The 12970-nt window shown below is 39.1% G+C and overlaps 1 protein-coding gene across 5 annotated transcripts in view; it reads left to right on the forward strand.

The window, feature by feature from the left end:
• Positions 1 to 1950: 1950 nt before the first annotated feature.
• The window catches only part of RAP1A (RAP1A, member of RAS oncogene family), a 77582-nt gene continuing 66562 nt past the window's right edge, over positions 1951 to 12970 (forward strand). For 2 of the 5 annotated variants that reach the window (XM_059375734.1, XM_059375731.1), the window contains exons 1-2: positions 1951 to 2087; positions 9174 to 9267. The gene's annotated coding sequence lies outside the window, so the exon portion shown is untranslated. Of the gene's footprint in view, positions 2088 to 2887; positions 3011 to 9173; positions 9268 to 12970 lie in introns of those variants that run through there. The other 3 variants (XM_059375735.1, XM_059375732.1, XM_059375733.1) reach the window with 3 other exon arrangements.

Consider the following 12970-nt stretch of genomic DNA (forward strand, 5'->3'; position numbering starts at 1 on the left):
TTAAAATACTCTCCCTTGGGGTGCGTGGGTGGCTCAGTTGGTTAAGCCTCTGCCTTCAGCTCAGGTCATGATCCTGGGGTTCCGGAATCGAGTCCCGCATCGGGCTCCCTGGTTGGCGGGGAATCTTCTTCTCCCTCTGACCTCTTCCCTCTCATGCTCTCTTTCTCATTGTCTCTCTCTCTCAAATAGATAAATGAAGTCTTCAAAAAATAAAAGAAATAAAATACTCTCTCTCGATCCCAAATACTCCTGGGTCTACTACCCTTTTCTCAGTTGCTCTTTACAGCAAATCTCAAGAGATGTTTAGACTTGCTATAAACACTCTCTCTTCCTCACTTCCCATGCTCTTGTTAACACACCCTAATCAGACTTTCTCCCCGACGACACCATTGAAACTGCTTTCATCAAGGACATCGGTCACCTTCATTTGGCCAAATCCAGTGTTCAAACTGTCCTCAGCTTAGTAGTTTCGGCAGTATTTGATAAGAGTGATGACTCCCACCATCCAGAAACAATTCTCTTATCTTCAGTCACTCACCCTTTCCTAGTAGTCCTTTGATCTGACTGGTAGCTCCTCCTCCTCCTTTTCTACTTAATCTCCCAGTGTTGGATTCCTCTTAGTCCTCTCCTCCAGCTACTCTCCGTCCTTAAGAGCTTTTATGTAGACTTCAGGCTTAAAAAGCATCTATGGGCGGATGAATCCCAAATTTATACCCAACTATCGTTGGATATAAAACGTTGTACTCAACATTCCATGTAGATGTATAACATGTACAAAACAGAACTCCTGATTTCCCCATCCCCAAATTTCTGTTTGAGTCTTCCCCATCTTTTATAACAGCACCACCATTAACCCATCCTTCAGGACCTGAATCTAAGAATCACACATGATGTTTGTTCCTTCCCACGCTTTCTGCCAAATCCATTCCAATTCAAAATGTATCTGAATGGCCGCCTCACTCCTTTAGTGCCATCCTATTCCAAATTACCATCAACAACATCCTTTGTGGTCTTCTTGTGGATATTTGTGCTTCCCTATTGTGTACTTTACACATATTAGCAAGAATAACTTCTAAAAATGTGAATCAGATGTGGTCATTCCTGTGCTCACCCTCCCACGGCTTTCAGTGGCTCTTAGGACAGGCCACGAGGCTCCACAGGATTTAGTCCTTCCACACCTCTCAGCTTCACTACCGCCGCTCTCTGGCTAGCTGGTTCCATTCAGCCATACTGGCCTTTTGCTGTTCCTGCAATTTAGCACATGTATTATTCTCACCACTCAGTTTATGGGTGATTATCTTTCAGCTTGGAAAGGCTGTCCCCACCAATCACCCCCCTACTATCTGTCCCGTCACCAACACACACACCCTAGGTATTTGCTAGGCTCATTCCTTCCTATCGTATGTATTTGATAGGTGCTGAAAGGTCTCCTCCGCGGGGCAGTATCTGACCAGCTATAAAGTCACCCCATTCCTGGCTTTATTTTTCTTCACACAACTTATCACTACCTGAAATTCTTGTTTACTTGTTTGTTCTCTGTCTCTTCTCTCCCACCCCACCAGAATACAAGCGTCAGGAGGACCTCTGCTTGCCTATGGGGTTATCCCCTGAACCTAGAACTGCGTCTGGCACTTACTAGGTGCTCAATTAGCACTTGTTGAATGATTTCATTCCCTCCAAAATTTTATTCCTCCAGAATTTTCGGAACCTTCCTCATTTCGTTTCTCGCCTTAGGCAGCCTCCCACCCAGCCCTCCGCAAGGCCCCCAAACCCCGCTCCTCCTACAACGTTCTCAGCTCTCACCACCCTCTTTTGCGCGGCTCCTTTAAGCGGACTCCGGAAAGCCGCAGGGAAGGCGGGGCCGAAGGCTCGCCAGCGCGGACTCGAAGGGGCGGGGCGGAGCTGGAGGCGGAGCCTGCGTGCTGCGTGCGTGCGCGTTCTGGAGGCGCCGCCGCCGCCGCCGCCGCTCTCGAGGCCGCCGCAGCCGCTGCCGCCGCCGCCGTCGCCGCGCAGAGCCGGAGCAGGAGCCGCGGCCGAGAGGCGGGAGGAGGTGGAGGAGGAGGTGGAGGAGGCGCCGGACCGGGGGGGTGAGTGAGGGGCGGGGAGCCCGAGTCGGCCCCAGAGGGAGCTGGGGGCGCGGGTCGGCCGAGCCAGGGTTGAGGCGGCTCATGTCGCCGGTCAGTCCCCTGGCTCCCCCTTCCTCCTCCGCGTTCCCTCGGTGTCCGGGGCGGCGGCCCGGGGGCCTGGCCGGCGGGAGGGGCCGGGGCTCCGGGAGGCCCTGTCGCCGCCGCCAGGGCCAGAGCCAACCACGCCCGCGGACCGAGCCGGTCGACTGTGGCTGGGCCTGCGGGAGACGGACGGGAGGGGCCCGGGCCGGGTGTGGGAGAGAAAGAGGACATTGTGTCCCCCCACCCTCCAACTCCCCGAGGTGTCATGGCACAAGCCCGTTTCCCTCGCCGTCTCCGCGGACACAGTGCCCTCGCCACTCACTGCCCGAGAGATGCAGAGGACTGGACATCGCTGCCTTTTCCCCCTTCTTGCATGTCCCCAGACTAGGGTCAGACCTTCCCGCAAACCCAGCTCTCCCCTTGGGGGTCACGCGAAGAGGGGGTTGGAGGGTTGGGTGAATTTTCTGCCCTCCTGCGCTAGAGAAGGTGCGGGTAGACGGGAGGGTTGCTCTCTCTGCGTTCACTTCTGTCAGGGTCAGGGTCTCCCTCTCCTTCCTTTATTCCCCCGGTGCAGAGGGCTGACATCTCTACATACCACTCCACCTCCCAGCCCCTTTCCCGCCCTCTTTCCCTCACGTCTTCCGTAGCTTGCCATGTGTTCGCCTTTTCAGCGTTGCTCTTCTTGGGTCTCTGCTGCTTCCCTGAATTTTGTTAGGGAAGGGGTCACCGTGTGATTCTTGGCTTCCTTCAGACCGGGGCTGGTAGGAGTGTCGCTTGTCCCCTCAGGAAGTTAAGGACCGTGTCTTCGGCGGAATTGTGTAATCTACTGCTACCGGGAGAAGGTGAGGGAAGACACTTGTGCCCGAAAAAATGGGATCTTCTCACAGGGCTAAGTGCCAGGAGTTTGGACGACCTTTTAACCTCTTGGAAAAAAGAACTAACGCTGAGTTATGTATTCCTTTTTTGGGAGGGAAGATGGTTTTGTCACTGCTTTGAAGGGAGGAGAAAAAAGGGATATCAGGGCAGGAGGTTAATGGGCCACAGCCTTACAGGTGGCCACAGTTTTCTGCTTCCTGGGTGTGGGATGATGATTCTTTCTGTTTTTATCACAGTAAGAGTAAAGTAGCAGCTCATAGTTTTAACGTGGGGTGCCTACCTTCAAAAGCATTCTGCAGGCCCAGTCTCAGAAGGGATGCTGCTGGAAACAGGATTTGGAAACTTTCTTCTGGTTTCCTGTCAGTGTGTGGAGGCGGGCATGCGTATGTGTAGTTTTTCTTTCCTTTTGATGTAATTGAGATCTGCAGTATTTTGACATAATAAACACTAAATGAGGCCTGGAGCCCCTTTCTGTCTTTACTATGATTTCTTGTAACACTTTCTGTTTCGAAATTATATTTGCCTTGGTTGAAATTACATTTTAGTCTGGTGTTTCACTGAACCTTGTTTCCTTGGTATTTTCAATTATGTACTGCAAAATATGATTAGATGTAAGGTATTGAGGATCACACCTGCCTGGCACAAGGTAGGCAGTTGATATTTTGTGGATGAATTGAGTGATTACGAAGATGTGGCTAGATACTATTTATCTTCTGTCCTTTTGAGAGGTGGCTTATATTAGAATATTCTACTTTACTTCCAATATAAAATAGTAATTCTTAACCTTTTCTAGGCCACTGACACCTTTGAGATTATGATGAAATATGTAGTCTCTCTCCTCAGGAAAAAAAAAAGTAATAGACTTTTATGCACGAAATTTTGCATTCAGTTTCAGGATCGCTCTGAAGCCAAGCATAGATACCTGTTTCAAAAGGAAACTGGAATCCCTGACTATTATTCAGTTCCATATTAAAACTGTTTAAAAGCCTTTGTTCACTTTCTGTGTGACCTCAAGAATAACAGTGTCAATACTTAACAGACTAAATTTTGGGTCTTTAGGAACAAGATTTAAGAATAATTGTTACTACAATTTAATGAGGAAAACTTGTCACTAATAACTACTACCAGCCAGTTTTAAGCTAATATACTAATGGCTTCCAAGGAAATAAAATTGTTGTAGTTACTTTTGGCAGCCCAAAATCATAATCACAACAGACTTAGAATTTTTATTGTACAAACTCATTAGTAATATGATCAGCTTGAAAACATTCACAAATCAAACTATTCATTTTTCCTGTTCTCTTCTGAGCTTGTTTATATGCATGATTTTTCATGTAGTTAATAATTATTGTATCAGCATTTAATACTAATTCAACAAATGCTTTTTGAATGCCTATTGTGTGAATAAAATCAAGTTCTTGTCAGAGAGCTTATATTCTCATCAGGAGAGGTGAGCCATAACCAAATAAATGCAGAATATGTTAGATGATAAAGTAGGGTGAGGGGAAAGAGAAAAGCAGTGGCTGCGAAGACATGTGACTGGAGCAGGGACCTGAAGGAAGTGAGTTAGGCGTATGTCTCTGCAGAAGGTGAGTTAGGTGTGCTCTTTTGGGAAAGATTAAAGGCAGAGGGGACTGCAAGTGCAAAGATCCCCTCCGAGTACTTTGCCTTTTGAGAAGATAGTAAGCAAGAAGAAGTGAGAGAGCTTTAGGTTAGAGAAGTCACCGAGCCTCGTAGGTCATGGTAAGAACTTTGAATTTTACTTCGAATGAAATTACCAATCAACTATTGGAAGATTTTAAGTAGAAGAGTTTGTGAGAATCCTTCTGGCTGCTCTGTAGAAATCAACTTGGTGGGGAGTTGGGGTGGGCAAGAGTGTAAGCAGGAAGGCCAATTAGGAGGCTAATCTTTATGTTAAGTAAGCCATTTTCGGATGTTGCAAAATAGTCTACCTGTTGCTGGGCTTTTAGGTAGCTTCTGTATCCCCTACTAAAATTACAATGAAATGAATACTTTTGTGTATGCAACATAATGTTTTGGCATATTTTCTTGGGATTGATTTCCAGAGGAAGGACTGCTGAATCAAAGTGTATGAATTTACTTGTCTTCTTGATGTATCTGTGAATTCCTTCAATGAGGTATGTTTTACTAGTTAAAGTGATAGCCACAGTTTTTGATCTAGCTTAAGGCAGTGTGACTTGAGTATTATTTAATACTTGAAGAAATTATTTGAGTTATAAAAGAAAAACCTTCTAGATTGTTAGGTTGAATTTTCCAGTTGCTTGAATTTAGAGTTCATATGTTAGTTCACCTCTCCAACATTTAAAAATAGAGTGCTAATTGTTGGGGATACAGAGATGAATTAGACAGGCTTTTTGTCCTCAGGAACTTTTACATTCTGTCCTAATTCAGAATCTAATAGTCAAATAACTTTACAACCTTGCCCAAGTTTACTACCATCCATGAACTTTGTTATTATATGACTGATGATCTTTTGTATAAAATAGACATTCCAATCAAGCATCTAATTTTTCATATTGATAATTACTTTTCTGTTTTTTACAAAAGAATTTTAAAATCATATTTGTAATTTATTTTATTTCTGTTTTGTATGTCTTTAGAATCTTACAACTAACAGACCCATGTTTTGTTCTTTGGAATAAATTATGCAACTAAGTACTTAGTTGAATTTTGTTGTAATTCTTTATAATTATTCAAAACACGGGGACTCTTGTTAAATAAGGTTAGCATTGCATCTTTGACATTTTATTAAGTTTATAAGGGAGAATGATATAGATCTGTTTTGATAGAAATTTCACTACTGTGAGGGCATTGCTCAGCATTTCTGGTTCTGAAATTTAGATGGCTTGATTTGGCAGGAGCAGGGAACTCCACCATCTCTAAAGTGAGTGAGTTGAATAATTGAGTTACCTGCAAGCACCTAGCACTGTGTCTGACACATGCTAGGGATCCAGCAGATGTTCACTGAACCTCAAATAACCTCTAAGTTCCCAGTTGTAAAATTCTCTTATTTTAGAAATTCAGTTTAAAAATTTGTATAAAGCGTTTATATATTAATGTTGTGGTGAGTTTAAATTTGTGAACATCATTGTACTTCCTCCTGATGTTCCTTTTCAGATTAAAACTCATTAATTTTAAAAAGAGTTATGGCATATTTCCAAGTATTTTCTGTCCGTTCTGATGTCATATATTGCTGCATGACTTAATGCCAAATTCACATCCTATGGAAGTGATTAGTGTTAAACATAAATATATTTAAGCTTTCTTATGTTGCTGAGATGAAGCATCCTTTACCCCCCACCCCCTTTTTCTGTGCATGAAATTTGGGAATTACAAGTGGTAGTTTTCTTATGCTTTTCAGTCTTTCATGTACAAAGATAATGTTGCCCCATTTGGATTATGAGTTTTTTTAAATAGTGATTAAGGACACTGAATGATTCATATACTCTTTACAGTCCCCTTCTCACAGTTTTGAGATGAGTGGTTAAGAGGCCAGTTTGTTTCAAAGTAAAAATGATCCAGAAGAATATTGGACCTATAAGCTTAGCTTATGATGTACTGATCAACAAAGCAGTTCAGCAGAGAACTATGCCATGCTCTCATTTACACTTGAAAATAGGCCTTTTAGACGTAGAAGGTACGTGCATGCACCAATAAGAAAAGGAAAATTGTGTGTGATGATTAAGGTGGAGTTGAAACAAAAGATAATGTACTTTTGTAAATGGTCTTAATGGTTTTAATATGCTTTTCAGAAATACATGATATGCGCAGAGAGGATTAAGTGTGTTTCGTGAAATAAACTTCAGTTAGTAGACAAGTTAATTTTTTTTTTAATAAAGGTACAGATGACTTATTTATTTAGGCTAATTCCAGATAAATCTGGAAAAAAATTTCTTGCATACCCACTTTTCTGTCTCTAGCCTATGTAGTCTCCATTGCTAGAGATTGGTTCAAAGTGTAGAATGATAAAGTCAACCAAATTTGGAATTAAATACAAAACTCTGTGTTTGGTTTTAGAATATATTTAAGTTAGTCCATGTTTTATAAGAATAGAATATGCTAAACTATACACTGTAATTGGTAAAAGATACTGTTCTATTAAGTAAAGCATGAAGTAACTTAATTTGAATTCACAAGTATATATACCTGTAACATTCATGGTTGTTTGCAGTGCTGTGCTATACACATTTATTCTGGTTATGAGAAATAGCTTTGCTCAGGATAGAACTGTGGCTTAGTTATCAACCACAGAAGTGTAAAAGTAAGAGAGGCACAAAGAACTGGGTGCAGTTGTTTTTTTGGCCAAATCCCAAATGCGGCTTGTAAGATTCTAAGTTAGAAGTAGGAAATTATCTCCTATTGCAGACTGACCATTTCAAATCAGTCAGATGTATAATCTGAAGAGTAAATGCATACACTGTATTTTCAGTGATATTTAAAAATACATTTATAAACGGGATCATTCTGTTCTAGACAAGTTGGCTGTATTAGAAAACATTAAGCAAGCAACCATAACTTTTATTGTTTTAGCAGTTGAAATTTAACACTAATCTTTGGATTTTATGTAGTTTTCAGTATCTATCCCAAATCTTTGATGTCTTTTGATCTACCTTTTCCATTTCATTGAATGCATGTAAAGACTTTGCATGATTTTATTAATAGATTTCAGATTCAGTCATTGAACAGATGTTCGCATGACCCAATATTAGGTTCTTTGATGGAAACTGAGATGTGAGACTGCAGCTTCTATTATAAGGAATTTAGAGTCTAGTAATTTATTTTGTTTGCCAGAACCTGACATATGTTTTATAAATAAATGTTGTATTTTCATGGTAGAATGGAAATAGAATGATACTCATTTTCTAAGTAACATCAATGTAATACTTTAAATTTTCTCTTAGTTACTCAACGACTATTTCTGTGATACTATTTTCTCACCCCCACCCCCCACGGCTTTATTTTCTAACAGCATTTTAGTATTACAAGCAAACAAGTTTCCCGGTTTAAAATACAGTAAAATAAGAATTTTTTGCTTAATGCTCGTTTGACTTCGAGACTTGTTTTTGCTTGGCAAATTGCTGTTCTGCATATATGCCAAAGGTAGGGATTTTTTCCCCCCACCTGGCTCAGCTGGCAATTTTAGTTCTGTGTTTAATATAAGAAGGTTTCGTTGTTGTGCTTTTGTTTTTTCATAGAACAGCTTAATCTTTTTTTCTACGCTGATAAAAATCATCTTTTGCCACTAAAGTTAACTCTGCCCTAGAACAGAAATGTGCATGTAGAAAAAAATGCATCTATGTGCATTTTTAGTGAATATTGGTAGCTTGCCAGCTTTATTTTCAAGTTACTCCCCACTCCAGACCTAACTATGCTGGGCTAAAAGGCAACAACAGTATACATAGTTAATTTGCAGAACAAGAATAGTTTTTCTGGTTTTTCCCCTTTGCATGTTTTGAGTTAGGATTAATTGATATTTATTATTCTCAATAGACATACAATAAAACAATTCATTTAACTGTGGTGCTTTCTTTTGAAGCATTGACTGACTTTTAGATAGTGAGCATTGTGCAATTTCATGAATACCACTGAATTTTGGGTAACATTCTTTACACAGTCTAAAAGTAAGTGTGAGCTAACAGGTTGTGGAAATGAAACAGGTTTGACATTTTCTTTGCACTGGGAAATGTTTCTTTTCCAAGTAACATGCCTTTATAGGTTCAGGATCATTTTCAGTGACTATAGCTGCTTACATTTTTTTTTTCTTGTTTAAAGTAATTCATGTTCCATTGTGGCAAATTTTGAAAAGAACATAAATGTAAAGAAGAAATTGAAAATCATCTATAAACCTATCACCCAGAAATAATTACTACTGACATCTTAATGTACATTTTCTAGTTGTTTCTTTGCATGTACAAATTTTTTTTTAATGGAATTGTACTTTTATATATACTGTTTTGTGCCTGCGTTTTTCTCTAAACAGGATATTGGTCTCCTAGTTTGGGACTTTTAGGTTGATTCTTTATAAATTGCTATTTTAAATAACACTGGGGCAAACATTTTTGTACATTTATCTTTGATTGCATCTCTGTTTTTTTTTTCTTCCTTTAGGATAGATTCCCAGAAGTGGGATAACTGGATCAGAGGGTGGTTACCCTGTGTATAAGAGTGTGTGTCTCACTGCACCTTCAATGGCATTGAGTAGGTCAGTTTTTACAATCTTTGCCAATTTGATAGATATCTGTTACAATACATGGGTGGTAATCGCAAAATTCTCTTATTATTAATAATCTGTAAAACCATCATAGTGTATGATTGGTAATTTGCAGTCATCTTTGAAAAAGTTGGTTGGAATGAATTTCTTTGAAAATCTTTTAGGTGAAAATAATCTTTGTGACAAAAAAAGACATTCCTTGAAGTTGCAATTTGAGCACTGTTCTTTTATTGGAAAGAAGTAGAATTTTAATGTTCTCCCTTTACTAAACTGGCAAACATGAGAAAGCTTATTGTTTAGTATGTGGTAAGTGGAGATATCGTGTAAAACTAAATGATTTCAGGTAGATGAAGGGGGTAGTCACATAGTTCAGACCAAAACAAAACAAAACAAAACCAACCAACATAGGGTTTAGAGCAATGGCTCTGGACTTAGGCAGCCTAGGTTCAAATCCACGTTTGCCATTTACTAAGTCTATGATTTGAGGCAACATACTGAGTATATAATGTGAGATGACTTTCTAAATATAATATTTGATGTTTCTGAACTTTGGCTTTCTCATCTTTACAAAGAGAATAATAATACCTACTTCATGATTTTGTTGAGAGGGTTAGAAATAATATGTAAAACTGACTGCTTGGCACATAGTAGGCATTTAATAAGAGCCAGTTATTGTAAATTTGGGTGGGGGGTGCCCTTATTGGGGGGTAGGGCAGATATCATTTGTGTGTCCTTGTTTACATGAATAAATGCAGAGATGCAAAAGGCAATGAACAGTGGCAGCTGGAGGGGAGTGGTAGACATTCTTTATGGTGGGAATGGCATGAGCCAAGATAGAAAGTTCAGGACAAGTTGGAGGACAGGGGATTGATTTGACAGAAGCCTGGACTTGTATAATTAGAAAATACGGTGATAAGACTATAAAGATTTGTTGGGCTAGACTGTAGAAGTCATTGAATGCTAGGTTGAGAAGTATAGACTTTTATTCAAGAGCACAAGAAGTTTTGACATGAGGAAAATGACCCAGTCAGAGCATTCATCTTTTTGAAGATGAATTTGGCTACAAAGTACTGAGTGAATTGAGGAAGAAAGAGACTGAGGGCAAGGAGGCTGGCTTAATAACAAAGGTAAAGCAAATCTGAGGTTTAATGGAAAACAAGAGGGTAGGTTTTGGGGAGAGTTTCTGGGAGTCATTGTCAAAGTCTCTGGGTCTTTAAGTGTACTCAGTTTGGAGATGAAATTCAAAAGAAATAATCTGAGCGTAAGGGATAGACTACATGGAGTTAGGAACCACTGAGAGAATAGGAATAGCTGTCCTTTGGTTGTTGCTACTTTTTTTTTAATTGAAGGGTAAAAAATTCCTATTATTTGATCTGTGAAAAATGTGTGCTTATGCTCTTCGACAAATGCATAGTCTGCAGAAATGTTATTTATTTAGCATTTTGAGTCGCTAGTTAACAAAGACTCCTCAGTTTTAGACATTCTATTTCTGGAGGTATTATCTTAAAAAACTTCACTGTAAGGTTAAATTCTGCATGTCTTTTTGAGCATTTGTCCATGCACTGGACTTCGGAAGCATCAGTTATGTGAGCAGAAGTGATGAAAAGTGAAATATAGGCTTCTTGTTAAGCAGCTTAGAATATTGCCAGTGAAATGTGGAGCAATGAAAAATAGAAAATTGAGTATGTGATCTTTAGAGGAAATCCTACGTTTAATACTTCTCTCCTCTTTAATTTCTTAATTAAAAAAAGAAGTTTACATGTGCCATTCTTAGTCATTTTGGTACCTGGCTCTAGCTCTGTGCTAAATTGTACTTTCCACTTGGCTGAATAATAAGTAAGTAAGCAGGTTACTCTACAGACTGATATTAATGTTTCTTTGTGCCTGGTAAGTAAACTCACATGGGCTGTGAATTTTCTGGTTGCTGTCTTCCTTTAATTACCAGTTGAGAAAAGAATTAACACCCGATTTTTAAAAAGTATACGTGGGTTTGTGATACTTTCAAGGTATTTGCATTATTTAAACTAGTGAGTTGTTTTATCTTTCTTTAATGTTTCTTTTAGTTTTCAATTATTTTCCAAACTCAGAAATAAAAGCTTTATTATTAGTTATTTTCATTTAAATTTCTTCTTTTAAAAGTATTCTTAGAAATATTTTTAAGTTCGTAAGCAAATGTAGCACATAGTATTGGGGTTGTGTGTGTTACTTACTACAAATACTGTGCTTTTCTTATGTGAAACTGCAAAAACCCCTCTCTTGTCAACTGAATGCTATTTCATTTGCTAAAGAGACCTCAGGTATTCAAAACAGTTATTTAATGTCTTGAATTATAAGATTCTAGTTGAATCTCTTTTGATTTGGTTTGAAGATATTTCTGTTTGTTAACGGAATCAGAGCTACAGTTATTCCCCTAGGTCTGATCATTCTGTTGTTCCCTCATTCCCCTCATAGCTGAGAGCAAGAGCTTCCCTGGTTAGGGCCATTCTGGCACTGTCACTGTTACTGCAACTCTGGCCTTCCCAGTCTGTATGTTTTACATTCTTAGAAGCTGTCCTGCTTGCATCTTGGCAGGAAAAATAAGTTATTAGATTGAGTGGCTGTTAGTCCATGGCATACGATTATAAGAAAATTCACGATTTTATACATTACATACTTCAGTAAAGCTGAAATAAAAAATTCATTTTCTTTTTATATGAGGTGACACGTGAAGTGTGTGAAACATTAATAGATTTTCATAGTCTATCCAAAAGGATAGAAATAAAAGAAAATGAAGTTCACTTGTTGAATAGAATGTTATATACATTTTTCTAATTCTTTTAGTCAAAAACATTTTTTCTTACTTCCTTTGGGTTAGCAATTTTGAATGCTAAATATAAGTTGTTGACTAAGAAATCGGTTTTTCCCCAAAACATTCTTAAAACATTTTGGTTAGTGATCCAACAAATAGTTATTGCTTGATTATTGGGTGCCTCGTACCGTTTTAGGAACTAAAGATAGAGCAATGAATAAGACTTGCTGTCATGGAACTCTTTATACAAGTGGAGTTTGGTGGTGGTAGAGAGATGGTAAATAAGTGGGCAAGATAATTTCAGAGGTTACAAATGCCATGAAGAAGCTTTAGATTGAGTGTTGAGGGAAGACTCAGCTGTTAATACTTATTTTGAGACCTGAATGACAAAAAGCTAGATGTGATGATCTGCAGGAAGAGTGAACCAGGCAGTGGGCCCAGTTAGTACAAAAGCCCTTAAGTGAGAAGCCCCACGGTATAGTTGAGAAAGCCATCCTGATAAGCTGAGAGACTGGTAAATGGGGTTGCCTGGAGACAAATCAACATAGGTCTTTGGTGAAGCACTTGGATTTTGTTCTTATACATACAAAAGGAAGACACAGGATATCACTACATACTTACCTTTATGGATAAATAATGTGTAACTTTTGAATTTAAAGTTGGTGTTACTGGTGATACTGGCTTAAATCAGTAGGGTAACCAGTAGTTTCTCTAGACATAGAAAATCACTAACATGATATATAAATTATGTTTCTCTCAGTGGTCTGCAGAGAAAGGAATTAATTATTCTCAGTATTGTAAAAAGCCTAATGAAAATTATATATGTTCTCACAATAGATTTAAACAGGTAAAATACTATATATCTTTGCTTTGACCAATAATTATATCAACTCAAATCTTTGTGGC

The sequence above is a fragment of the Mustela nigripes genome, chromosome 14 (genome assembly GCF_022355385.1).
Source record: "Mustela nigripes isolate SB6536 chromosome 14, MUSNIG.SB6536, whole genome shotgun sequence".
NCBI lineage: Eukaryota > Metazoa > Chordata > Mammalia > Carnivora > Mustelidae > Mustela > Mustela nigripes.